At 41.4% G+C, this 13,507-nt stretch overlaps 4 non-coding genes across 4 annotated transcripts; all 4 read right to left on the reverse strand.

The window, feature by feature from the left end:
• Nucleotides 1-306: 306 nt before the first annotated feature.
• LOC130370605 (U1 spliceosomal RNA) lies at nt 307-470 on the reverse strand. The gene has a single exon (XR_008893092.1). It is a non-coding gene; the product is annotated as a U1 spliceosomal RNA (small nuclear RNA).
• A 1,403-nt stretch (nt 471-1,873) lies between these two features.
• On the reverse strand, nt 1,874-2,037 carry LOC130370606 (U1 spliceosomal RNA). Its single transcript, XR_008893093.1, has one exon. It is a non-coding gene; the product is annotated as a U1 spliceosomal RNA (small nuclear RNA).
• Nucleotides 2,038-3,294: 1,257 nt separating this feature from the next.
• LOC130370607 (U1 spliceosomal RNA) lies at nt 3,295-3,458 on the reverse strand. Its single transcript, XR_008893094.1, has one exon. It is a non-coding gene; the product is annotated as a U1 spliceosomal RNA (small nuclear RNA).
• Nucleotides 3,459-12,390: 8,932 nt separating this feature from the next.
• LOC130370609 (U1 spliceosomal RNA) lies at nt 12,391-12,554 on the reverse strand. The gene has a single exon (XR_008893096.1). It is a non-coding gene; the product is annotated as a U1 spliceosomal RNA (small nuclear RNA).
• Between the last annotated feature and the right edge of the window lie 953 nt (nt 12,555-13,507).

Below are 13,507 nucleotides of genomic sequence, written 5' to 3' on the forward strand. Positions count from 1 at the left end.
AGAATCGCATTTGAAAGGACATTTTGAATGAGTAATAATAATTACTCATTTCCAAAAAGAAAGTTTTGGAAATTTAACTAACCTTAATCCTAAATTATCCACAATTTTGTCAAAATACCACGTACTACTGCTCAAAATTATGCTATTTTTTTGGTTCCGATTATTATAGCAATGGTTAAGTTATGGCCGATTAATGTGAAAATACCATTATGCCTTTAGTAAACCAATCACAAGTCCTCTGGAAAATTTAGAGGGATATATGACACATTTAGTATGTATATATGTATTTAATTTCCACAACAATATCAGGGGAGAGCGCGAACGCAGTCCCCCACTACCACAAATTATGCAGTCGAGATTCCCACATTTGAGGAATTCGCACGGGTCAGCACAGCCGAAGTGCAATGGCTGAGCCTCGCCCTGGGTGAACCACCTTCTTGATCATGGTGTCTCCCCTGCCAGGTAAGTATGAGTTGTACACGGCGCTCGTGCTGTAGTGATTCTCCCACATAAGAGTCTACGTCATGGTGCTAACATTTTATTGACAACATTACAAAAACGCCTTGACTGACATATTACAATCGATCTAATGGTATCCGGCAGAAATAATTCAACCACAAATGACCATTAACGTAATGAATGAAAGTATAACCTGTATCATCCACTGCTTTGTTCTTCTTCTGGGATTTTTCTATAAAAAATAGCCTTCATGGGGCAACACTGCCCTCTACAGGAGAATTGAGGAATGTAGTCTAGAATCGAGATGTCAAACACGCACGACCAACAACAATCTTCTGTGTTCTTTCTACAAACCAAATGCAATGAAGGACACCTTTATGATGAAGATAATGTCCTCGTTATTTTTGTGGTTCTAAATGTCAATTATTAGTTGCAAAACGAGCCACCCTGTTATTATGCATCTTATAATTCTTCCTTCTGTCTTTCAGTAATTATCTCCTACTACATTGTTGCAGGTATAAAAAATTAGCCCATTGCAAAGAATTACAATTATAAAAACCGTGCACAATTTTAGAATTTTTAAAAAAGTTTTAATCACTACAGACAGTTTTTATTTTTAATATTTACAATAAAATTATTTTTTAATATATTAATTGATTGCGACAAAAGCGCAAAAACAACCACTCCAAACCTGAACACCAGAGAAATGTACAATTTCATTAGCATTTGTAGACAGGAAGTAAGGAGGTCTCCAAAAAGTGTTGTCCCGCTATGACCACAGGGGGCGCTATGACTTGTAGTCAAACCTATATGTCCGTGCCCCGTATTATAAAAAAATCTGAAACTTGGTATCTTGGCCTTATTTGACGAGCTGAATCTTTTTGCCATTGGGTCCATCAGGTCCATAGGGATAGATTTAGCTGTACGTTGATTGTTTTGGAAAATTGAAATCGTCATGCAAAACAAACCATAAGCCCAAATGAGCCACAATTTGTTCCAAATTCTGCTTACCCGACCTTATGGTATTTTGGTTTTGATTTTGTTAAAAATCGCAGAGTTATGGCAGATTTATGCGAATGTTGCCCTTATGCAATTGTGAAGTCTGCTGCAGAGAACCCCAGAGACCTCACATTTGGTGTGTCCATCAAGATCCTCCCCCGTAGGTTAGGTTTTGATAGCTTAAAAAATAAGTCTAGGGTGAAAAAACGCTAACCTCAACCATTCCAAACAGCAGCAACTCAGGGTGGTCAATTTTGGTACCCGTGTAAAGATCAGATATTCTGTAGCAGTGCTACAACACCATTTAATATGCTCTAGTCAAGACAATCCAGCATTGTAAATGTAAGAGAGCGCAGTCAATGGACAAATTCTAGAAGATAGAATAAATTGCTGTCTTAATTTTCCACAACAATTTCAGGGGAGAGCGCGAACGCAGTCCCCCACTACCACAAATTATGCAGTCGAGATTCCCACATTTGAGGAATTCGCACGGGTCAGCACAGCCGAAGTGCAATGGCTGAGCCTCGCCCTGGGTGAACCACCTTCTTGATCATGGTGTCTCCCCTGCCAGGTAAGTATGAGTTGTACACGGCTCTCGTGCTGTAGGCATTCTCCCACATAAGAGTCTACATCATGGTGCTAACATTTTACTAAAAACAAAACCACAATGCCTGGACTGACAACTGACATTAGTCTGATATCTGTATCCCGAAGGTACAATTCAAACATTAATGACCAGTAACATATTGAATAAAGGTCAAACATGTTTCATGCACTGTAGTAACTTTAAAAAAATAAGAGTAGGGAAAGTAATCCAACCCTACATTACTGGCCTGGAGATAGAACTGAAAAGGAGGTTCCAGGAGCTGGACATCCTAGGAGCCTTCCATGTCCTTAGACCTCAGTCGGCTGCCCTCCCTGACAATATGTGCATTGCATTCATTATTTTAGTTAGTTGCCTTGTTGTACCTTGCTGTACCTATATTGTTACTATTTATTTTATTTTTCCTAAAAAAGTTAAATATTGGTGCAGGTAGGTCTTGAGTTTATTAGTACTTCAAATAATAACCTCCAGCTTTAGTTGTCTGTTGCAATTCATTCCTTGAATGTCACAGAATCACAAGTTCAGTGCGCTGACGCCGCCGCGCCGCACCGCGCGCGCGCCCCCCCCCCCCCCGCACCACACATTGGTCCTTGGTCTGTGGGAAACACTGACCACATACTACTGCCCAAAATTATTCTTATTTTTTGGTTCGGATTATGATAACAATGGTTGAGTTATGGCCGATTAATGTGAAAATACTATTGCTGTCAAGCGATTAAAATAATTAATCGCGATTAATCACATTAATGTAATAATTAATTAATGCACAAATGTTTTTTCTATGCTAAATATCCCTTGATTTCTTTGTCCCATTAATTGTTCTCATTTTAATGCTCTTATCAACATGGAAAAGTGCATCGGCTTGCCTTGTGCAAATGTTTTTTTATTGATAACAACATTGGCATATACTGATCAAAACAGGACGATACAAAAAAAAAGCCTATAGTGCAATTAAACGATACAAACATACAAACATACTGCCTTGAACATAGCAGTCAGGCTACTGCTTCTTTGTTTTGAGCCAAAGAAAAAAAAAAAGTTTTGTTTTTTTTTAATAAAAGAATTGCGTTAATCGCGCGATAAAAAAAATGAATGCCGTTAAAATTGGTTTGCGTTAACGCCGTTAATAACCCTTTAAATTTTTCTTTAGTAAACCAATCACGAGTCCACTACATAGAACTTCGAGGAATATATTATGTAATCACCAAAATATTTATTTTCCACAATATTATCAGGGGAGAGCGCGAACGCAGTCCCCCACTACCACAAATTATGCAGTCGAGATTCCCACATTTGAGGAATTCGCACGGGTCAGCACAGCCGAAGTGCAATGGCTGAGCCTCGCCCTGGGTGAACCACCTTCTTGATCATGGTGTCTCCCCTGCCAGGTAAGTATGAGTTGTACACGGCCCTCGTGCTGTACTCATTCTCCCACATAACAGTCTATATGATGGTATTAACATTTTTTTTACTACAAAACAAGAACAACGGCTTGGCTATCAAACTACAATCAGCAGTCTGCGTTCCATAAGATACAATTAAAAGACAACTTATTGATGTAATGAATATACTTAGTGAGCATCTTGGTTGTTTCCCATCATGCATTTCTGTATTCTTCTGGGGTCTCCAGCTATAACAGTCTGAAGATACATCCCAACCCTCAGTAGTACTATTGAGGAACTTCATCAACCACATGTCAGTTAAAAGTCCCTCCTAGGCACACCAAATCAGACTTTCAGACATTCAGAATATATATTACGGCAATTTCAGTAATAACATTCAACATTGTTAAAATCTAATTCTTAACTAATTTGAAGTGTCAATAATTAATTATACACATTTCTACGTTTTTTTTAATGTATCAATTGTAAAAACATGTCAAAAGTCTTGCATGGGCTTCATGGGTACCAAACATACACACAAGTCCATCAGTGTTCCTGTTGAGGATTGTATTATTTAGAGTTAAATATGGTTTAGCCTGCCTCAGGGAGCCAGCTTGCCCGTGTATCACCCCCCGTTATTGGCTTGATTTGAATAATGGTAACCGAATAGGAATCACTGGGTTACACCTTTTGGAAGCCCTGCCATTGTCATGTGCTATCATATTCTGTGTTCTGTGATGAATTTACATAGAGCATGGGTTGTTTTTGGATATCTTGCGTAAGCCCAGGAATAAGCTATTGAACCAAGTATTAACTTCATTCCAAATAAGAACACCTCATGATTTGTTGATCAAAATCTCTTTCTATTCAATATGTCATCTCTTAGCTCTGAAGCTATTCATTCATTTGGTCTCCACTACTATCCTAAGGCCTGCCTGTAAACAGCATTTGAAATTGGCATGACCAGCCTTTTGCTGTGTTGTCAATGCAGAAAACAACGAGGGCTGTCACTTTTGAGAAAAATCTACTTTGAATGGACAACGAATATCAAGCAATGTATTAGAGTATATATTTGATTATCTAAAAGAGATTGACTTTCGTGTCCTAGCTAACCCAGGCTTTGAGCACCACATACCTCGCTAACCCACTAATCGAGGTTCCTAGTACAGGCCACAGGAGTAAGATCTATAGCCTATCTGCAAGAAATTCATTTCTTAATGTTGTTTGCTAGAAACACCAGTCTATCAACTTAATGAAGTGCGGCTCTCTTTTTATTCAAGATGTTAACTGCCAGAGATTTGGACTCGAGTCACATGACTTGGGGGGTTCTTGATTGACCGATTTTCGGATATTATTCGAATACTTCTCAGTGAATATCGAATAGTATTTTTGCCAGAAATGCACATCCCTAGTTCATAACGTTAAAAAAATTGCAAATGCAAGTGCTAAATCAGTGGGCCATAGGCCAAACACAATTGTTTTACCAAATTATGGGATAGTGACATAAATTGAAAATGGGCCAAAATGTCTGGGCCATTCAGCTGGTAGTGTGCAGAGGTTTTTATTAAATACATTTCTGTTGACCCACTACACATGACCAGCATAACATGAATAAATTGATCTTGCAGAGAAGTAATTAACTAACCATTTTTACATCCACCCACGGCAGGGTGATTTCTTTTGCTACCGTCCCCTTTAAGCCCACCAGGTACAAATTATTATTTAAAGATAAATGAAGACACACATGTATTGTCTATTTAACAGTACAATAATATAAACTGCTTACAAAAATGTGCATGCTTACCAATGCTAACAACTGTATGGACACAACATGTGGTTGGTTTTCTTTCATGCTTCGATTCATACTTTGAATTCCAAGGGAACAATATTTGAGTAATATTTTAACATGACTTATTCAAAACACTGATCACTTACATGTTGATAACAGATTAGTCAGAGGGTACCAAAACACCAGGATTATTGCAACTTCTTCTGGGATCAGTCGGCATGTCACACATGTGCTTTGATAACTCAACAAAACTGATTGGCTTGTAAATATGGGTAATTGAGGTTAGAAGCAGCTTCCTTATAACTCACTTGGTTGTGTGACTTGGAAGAAACGTCAGTCAAAAATATTCCTTTTTTTATTTGACTGCAAATGGGCTAAGATACATTTATCAAAGAAAACTGAACATAAATAACCCACACCTTGCTACAGCAACTGTCAACAAATACAAAGATTAACGACCAAAACTGTCGAACCACAACAAAATGTAAATGTTTAGAAGGTTAACCAAGGTCTGTAATCTGAAGGTCATGCTCCAAACGAAAATCTGCAGTTTCATGGATAATTAATTAGATGTTAAAGATAATAGTATGCACATAACTTAATGTCTGTATTCTAAAGATGTGCATGAGTTTATATAAACAAGGCCGCCTTCTGATAGCCTGGACCTAGCTAGACTTGATATAGTCAAAGGTATATCCCGGTAGTAAAATTTATGCCGGTATATTTTTGAAAGAGATATGTAGTTGAGACAATATCGCCATACCGGTATCAGGGCTCCAGAGTGCGCCTAATTTGGGCGCACATGCGCCTAGAATTCGGGGTAGTGCGACCAAATATTTTATTTGGCCGCACCGGTGCGACTGAAAATGTATCTGGTATGATTATTATTATTTATTTTTTTACAGAGCAGTCTATTCATAATATTGTAATAACCACAGAAGAGGCAGCCGCAGTGAATGAAGTATTGATTAGACAGCGATTTATTAGACACCTAATAAACCGTTGGAACACGCAAGACTGGTAACAATAGCAACGCCGGTAAACAAACCCGCGAAGCCCAATCCAGGGGCCTGTACTCCGAAGCTCGATTAGAGGGTTAGCGAGGTATGTTGAGCTGAAAGCCTGGGTTAGCTGTACCATGAAAGTCGATCTCTTTAAGCGTCGCTGTATCACCATGGTGACTTACGCTCGCAACCAAACCTGGTCGGGAGCAGCTTTTCAGCGAGTCTACCTGGAGATCGGCTGCTTATATCGGCGTGCGCAGCTTCCTAGCCCCTCCTCCGATAATGGCGTCACCATTTGTGGGTGTTCCCATGGACCTCGGTGCACTTATCGTACAGGCGTCTCTCCAGAGACAGAGGGTTTTTCGGGACAGAACCGATCCCTTAGCAATGTCTGACGATATTCTTTATGAGAGATACAGATTCGGCATTTATTTAAGGCATTTATTTAATGGTCAAGATATTATTAATCAATGGCGTAAATATAGACAGCGGGTGCAGCTGCCCGGATTGCCCCCCCCCGTCAACAACTCAGCGCAAGGCAGGCACGGTCCACCCCCCCCACCCCCTCCCCTCTACAACTCAAAACTTGGGTGCACCATAAATATGTGCTGGTGCACCCAAATTAAAAATGTAGGCGCACCAGTACCCAAGGAAAAAGTTAGTCTGGAGCCCTGCGGTATATTATATATTGTTTTGATGTTCCCTTGCGAGCACTTTTTAATAAGGCAGACTGCTGCTCTCTGAGCCTACAAGCCATGTTCAGCTGCTCAATCCCACCCCTTACATGTACGTAGTGTTCTCCCACCCTCGTTACGCATCACAACAATCTTTGAACAAAAACATAGCGGACACGGTGGTAGAGTGAGCAGTTGGTTACAAAAAAAATTAGAAGGCTCTGTTGTTTGGAGTTATTTCGGGTTTAGGAATCAAGATGAACAGCAAAGCGACGTGATTTGCTAAACTGCTATTTATTTTTTATTTTATTTTTTTTGTTGCATTTTTCTCTTTTCTTTTAATGTGCTTTGTAGCACGTTGAGATCATTGAATTGATATAAAGTACGTTATAAATAAAATGTATTATTATTATTATTTGTAAAGTGTGCAGGAAACAGGTTACGACAAAAAGTACAAATCTCTTCAGTCACCTGCAGCAGAACCACGACAGCTGTATCAAGAGTGTAAAACGATGTGGTGCTGCTGCTGCGACTAAAGGCTTGCAGTCGCAGAAGGTCTCTCTCCCGAAGCAAAGCTTGTTGCAAGCTTCATTAATCAGTGCCGCGCCTTTTGACCATAGGTAAGCAGCAGCACGATATAACTAATTTGGTGACATTCCATATTGCAAAGGACATGTTCCCTATAGCTGTGGTCGAGAAAAAGGGCTTCATCAATTTGTTGAAAGCAATTGACCCACGGTAACAATTGCCCAGCCGTAATCATTTTGCTAGGGAGGTTCTGCCAGAGATGTATGCTACGTGCAGAAAAAAAACTTAGCAGAAAGACTAGCTAAAGTGACGCATTTCGGGCTAACAACCGACATGTGGACAAGCCGCACATGCGAGCCGTATATGTGTTTAAGCGGGCACTTTATTGAAGAAAGGGAGATGAAAACAGCGTTCCTCCAAACTAGCTATTTTCCAGACAACCACACTGGTGAACACATTGCAGAGGCTCTTCAACATGCCCATGTTAACTGGGGGCTTGACGAAATGGGACTCGTAGCTATAACTACAGATAACGGGAGCAACATTATCAAGGCGGTGGTGCTGAATGAGGATGCAGTGCTTTGGTCACAGACTTAATGTGGCTAAGTGTCTCCACATTATTATTGATGAAATAGTTTTAAAAAAACATTATTTGCAAGTTACACTAACATAATTATTCATGGCCATCATAAACAACTTGCTTGGATTTTTAGCTCATTCAGTAATGCGTTATTAAGTCCTAAAACAGTGTTGTTTTTACTTTTAAATGCCTTTGGGTTTTTAGATAACCACTGGAATTGACTGAAAAGCAGATCAACCATATTTATATTTTTAAGAAAGCACTCTGCTGATCAAGTTATGATACTGATTCTCACAGGTCATGGGATGGATGACAGCCGCATCACAGGGGCCATTTCCTTGTGCACAAAGAGTAGTCAGGAGCTTTTCCTACAGCTGGCTGAGGAGGAGGGCGCTCTCTGAAGTCCAGCAACAGCTTGGACCTCCCAACTCATCAGCTCATTACAGAATCTGTCACACGTTGGGGATCAAGGCAGCTGACGGTCGAAAGGATCCTGGAACAATAGGTGGCTATCACCAAGGTCCCCTCCTCTGACAAAAGAGCCTAGTCCTCACATGGCAGGACATTGAGGTACTGGAGGTGGTCCAGAAGGCTCTCAAACCCCTAGGATTGAGAGTAATACAGATCCTCTTAAATGGTGGAGGGAATATAAAAATGATCTATACAGCGCTTAGCAAGGTAGCAAATAAGTACCTTTTAGTACCAGCAACAAGTTCTCCTTCTGAGCGAGTTTTCAGCTGCAGGGGTAACATTGTAAGCTGTAAGTTACAAGGCCTCCCTTGCCCCTTTCACACCGCCGCAAAATCGGGGCCGGTTCCGGGCCAGTTCGGAGCTAGGGCCAGGGCTTTGGTTTCACACCGCCAAAGAACCGGCTCCGGCCCCTAAAAACCGGTTCAACTCTGGCCCCGCTTTAGAGCTGGGCTAGAACTAGAACCGCTTTTACGCCGGGGGCAGGGGGCGGAGTTATCCGTACCTTCATAAACAGGAAGCGCAACGAAGACCGGCATTTTTTAAAACACCGAAGTAAACAATAGACGTGAATCCGTGTATGGTTCTTTTTTGTTTTTTCTGATTTTGTTTTAAATCGGAATATTCAAAGAACGAACCATACACGGATTGAATCGAAGACGAAATTGTTGTTGTTGTGTTTGAAACTGGCGCGAGGGTTCTTCTGCGCGCCTAACCTGACGCTTGATCATTGTGTGGTGGTTCAACGCGTCAACGCGCCAACGCAGCCAGATGAGTCCATGTCCATGCAAGTGAACGGAGCGTTCCCTCTTCGTCATAACTACCAAACTAAACATCCCTCACATTCACCGAGCGAACATTATGAAAGTAAAATGCACATTTCTCGCTAAAAATGTTTCCATAAACGCATTTAATGGCGTAACTATGTTACTATTTCCACCCAGAATAAAGAAAGATGTCGGCCGTATGCTTCTGTCCAAGCTCACTAGCGGAGACGTTTGCAGTGACGTCATGACGTTGCTCACGCCGGCTCCATGGCTGGCTCTGGCCGGTGTGAAACCAACCGGTTCTTAACTGGGGTAAGGATGGAACCAGTTTGGAACTGGCCCTAGCACCAGCCCGGAACTGGCTCTCGGTTCTTTTTGGTGTGAAAGCGGCACCTGAGGCCTGAAACGGTTGACAGGCTTGTTTTGCTAGCACAGGACCTGTAAGTAATATACAAGTTTACATAGGAAGACTTGTCTTCTCAGTCTACCTCAGTGAATATTTTATTTTATTTTCACATTTATTGTTATTTGCAATATATCTAGCCATTTGAATATATTATGGATTATTTATTTTCTCTACATTTATTATTTTTGGTACCCATTAAGCAATTATTTTCATAGTTGACTAATTATGCAGCTGTATATTTTCAAACAGGTGAGGCCTGCACTACTGTGTACAATTTTATTATTTGCAGTGGTATGCCTGCCTATTAGAACAGAATATTGGCTTATGTAGGCCTGTGTTTTATGATATTTCTCTGTTTTCAATGTAATACTGTGAAGCCATAGGCCTGTTTTTGGGTCAGCCTGTTTTACATTTTTTGTTACTTGCACATTATGCCTATAAGTGTAGGCTATTTGCACTGTTGCACTGCACTATCTTTATTTATATTTTTTAAATAGTACTTGACATGTTTCAAACAGGCAACACTATTGTTGTATATCTGTTGTTAAGGAACATCTGTGCTTCGTTGAGCAAAAAAAAAATTAATAAACCTTAATAAATGGTTGATGGTGAATACTTGTGACGTGGAGTTAAAACTACACACTTTACCCGTTTTGTTCAAAATATCGTTATAATATCGTATATCTCCATTCAAACAAAAAATATCGAGATATGCGTTTTGGTCCATATCGCCCAGCCCTAGTCAAAGGTAACTCACATTCAAGCTGAAGCATTTATACTCAACAAGAATATCAGGGGAGTGCTTTTCTAGTTCTCCCACATAATATCTAGTGCTAACATTTGAGTAACATATTACAATCTGATACAATTTCAACACAAATTACTAGAAATAAAATGATAGTTTAAACTTGTAATATAATGCACAGTTGTATTCTCTGCCAATACGGTCCGTCTGGATCGATTTTGCTGTACCTTGAAAGTTTGGGAAATTTAACAAACCGTAATCCTAAATTATCCACAATTTCGTCAAAATACCACGTACTACTGCCCAAAATTATTCTATTTTTTTGGTTCAGATTATGATAACAATGGTTGAGTTAAGGCCGATTAATGTGAAAATACCATTATGCCTTTAGTAAACCAAACACGAGTCCGCTACAGAGAGAACTTAAAGTGCGTATTGGAAATTAATGTTTATAAAAATATTTATACATAACATTCTCTGAAAATTGCTCTTTGAAATTAAAATGCAGGATTTTATCAGTTTAAAAAAGTATATCGGCAAAAAATCCAGTTTTAAAGTGACTATTTTGAGCAAGGCTTCAAAAACCGTAGTTTTTTTATGTGATACGTCAAACGCGTCATATTACGTAGGAATTGGTAGACGCGGTCGCTGTTGCTGCCTCAGCTCTATGCGTAGTTGTGAGTAGTTACCGCGGTGAGGGGTCTTGTATTCGCCCCCCTTGTGGTTTTTGGGTTTTTCTAATCGACGAGATGAGGTTTTGTATCTGTGGGGGTTGTTCCAACTCCGACCTCCTGTCCGACCATCTCCGATTTCACAGTTTTCCCGATCGGAGAAAGGATGGAGCAGGCTTTCGAGCCTGCAAACCCTCACGTGAGTTGTACTCACTCGTTCTCCAGTAGGGGAATACACACGACCTCTTTGACGCCAGGGTTGTTGGCCTTTTCACTGGAGCAGCGCTGAAGGTCCCTGGTGGCCAGGCGCACCGCGGCCCGGCCGTCCCGCGGGCCCGGTGCCACGCGGGGCCGCAGGGACACCATCTGCGTGGGTCCCCCCTGCGGGAGTTCGAGGTCGTCGCTCCGGAGGCTGAACGAGGTTGGGCTCGGATGGGACCGACCCGTGTAGGTCAGCCCGCCGTTGGTATTGGTGGACGGAGTTCTTGAGCGCTCCACAAACCAGGTCCTCGATGCTCTTGAACGGACCGTGTTGGGTCCGATAGGCGACAATGTTCCGGGCGATTTTCTCCGTGATGCCGCGGATGCTCATGAGCTGCGGCGGGGTGGCGGTGTTGATGTTCATGCCGCTGCAGGAGGACATATGCTCCGGGTCTCTCCGCAGGGAGGACGGGGAGTGCTGCGACGAACTGGTCCTACTCGACACGCAGATCTCCACTTTAATAATCTCCAGTTTGGTGGCGCCTATCCCACTCACCAGCGCTAGGTCCTCCACCTTCTTGAAGCCCCCGATGCAGTCCCGGTACTCCACGATGCTCCGCGCCACGGGGCGGTTGACACCGGGCAGGGTCATGAGCTCTTCCTCCTTGGCCGTGTTGATGTTAAGCCCCCCATGGTTCACCATAATTCTCCTGACACCACAACTCTATCTCCCTCCTATTGCCATGGTGTCTCCCCCTTTTAGGTGGTTGCTGTTCTCCCTCACGGCTAGCTGGCTCAAAATTGTACGGAAGTGGTCCAAAACTGTTATCCATTGTTGTTATGTTGCCTATGTAGTCTATGATGATTAGAACGTCCGTCTACCAATTCCTACATCACGCTCGAAAACAAGCGTTTTGAGATAAGGAAGTAAAATTGTATCACAAAAACGGCTCAAGATGCCACTTGTAGTGTCGATTTATTAATAAAAACTAAATAATCGTGTATTCGAATTTTTTTCCTATATGATTCTTCACTGCAGTTTCTAACTTCCAATACGCACTTTAAAGGGATATATTACATAATCACCAAAATATTTATTTTCCACAATATTATCAGGGGAGAGCGCGAACGCAGTCCCCCACTACCACAAATTATGCAGTCGAGATTCCCACATTTGAGGAATTCGCACGGGTCAGCACAGCCTAAGTGCAATGGCTGAGCCTCGCCCTGGGTGAACCACCTTCATGATCATGGTGTCTCCCCTGCCAGGTAAGTATGAGTTGTACACGGCTCACGTGCTTTACTGGTTCTCCCACATAACAGTCTATATGATGGTATTAACATTTTTTTGACTACAAAACAAGAACAACGGCTTGGCTATCAAACTGCAATCAGCATTCGGATATCCATATCCCAAAGACACAATTTAAAGACTACTAGCAATGTAATTATAGTTTTATCTTTGTTGTTTCCCATCATGCAATCCTGTACTCTTATTCTGATGTTTCCCGCTTTGTAACATAAAGAGGCGCATCACTGCCCTCTGCAGGACATTTTAGGAACTACGCCAACAGCATGTTAAGTTAAGCTACCACAAGTGCAGCAAAGTGACACAAAGCTAGCCCTGTCACATATAGAATTAAATAAAGGTCAAAAATATATGAAGGTATTATTGTCGCAAAAGTACATGCAAAATAAATATTTAGGACTCCAAATTTACTGTTACACATTTGTGACTTTAGTGTAGGCTACGCTTACAAAATCTTCAGTTACAGGTGCTAAAGACTTTCGCCATTGAAAGGATCCAAAAAAATTATCCACTTCACGTCAATGGTGTGAAATCATTGGTGTGTCGGGGGCGGAGAAACCTGGCGAGCACTACTTGGTTACAAAACAACCAATATAATTAATATAAACCCATAGGCTAAACAAATACAAACGTCGTTTAAAACGGTAAAATGACCATTCAGTGTTTGACCTACTTTCTCCCGTCGTGGAGGGATCAGGTTTCTGCTCCGACGACGCTGCGAGGGCCCGACTCCATAGGCTACTGTGGCCCTCACTTCGTCTTACTTCGCTTTTCTAAGGTGAACCACGTTGTTCAGTTCCCAAAACGGTAACAAAGTATCAAAAAACGAACCACTTGGGTTAAAAGTTGTTTGGCTCATATTTAAGAAATATTTCCATCGATAGGCCTACGTAACTTGGATTGGACTGGAGCATCAGAAAG

The sequence above is a fragment of the Gadus chalcogrammus genome, chromosome 17 (assembly GCF_026213295.1).
Source record: "Gadus chalcogrammus isolate NIFS_2021 chromosome 17, NIFS_Gcha_1.0, whole genome shotgun sequence".
NCBI classification, from domain to species: Eukaryota; Metazoa; Chordata; class Actinopteri; order Gadiformes; family Gadidae; genus Gadus; species Gadus chalcogrammus.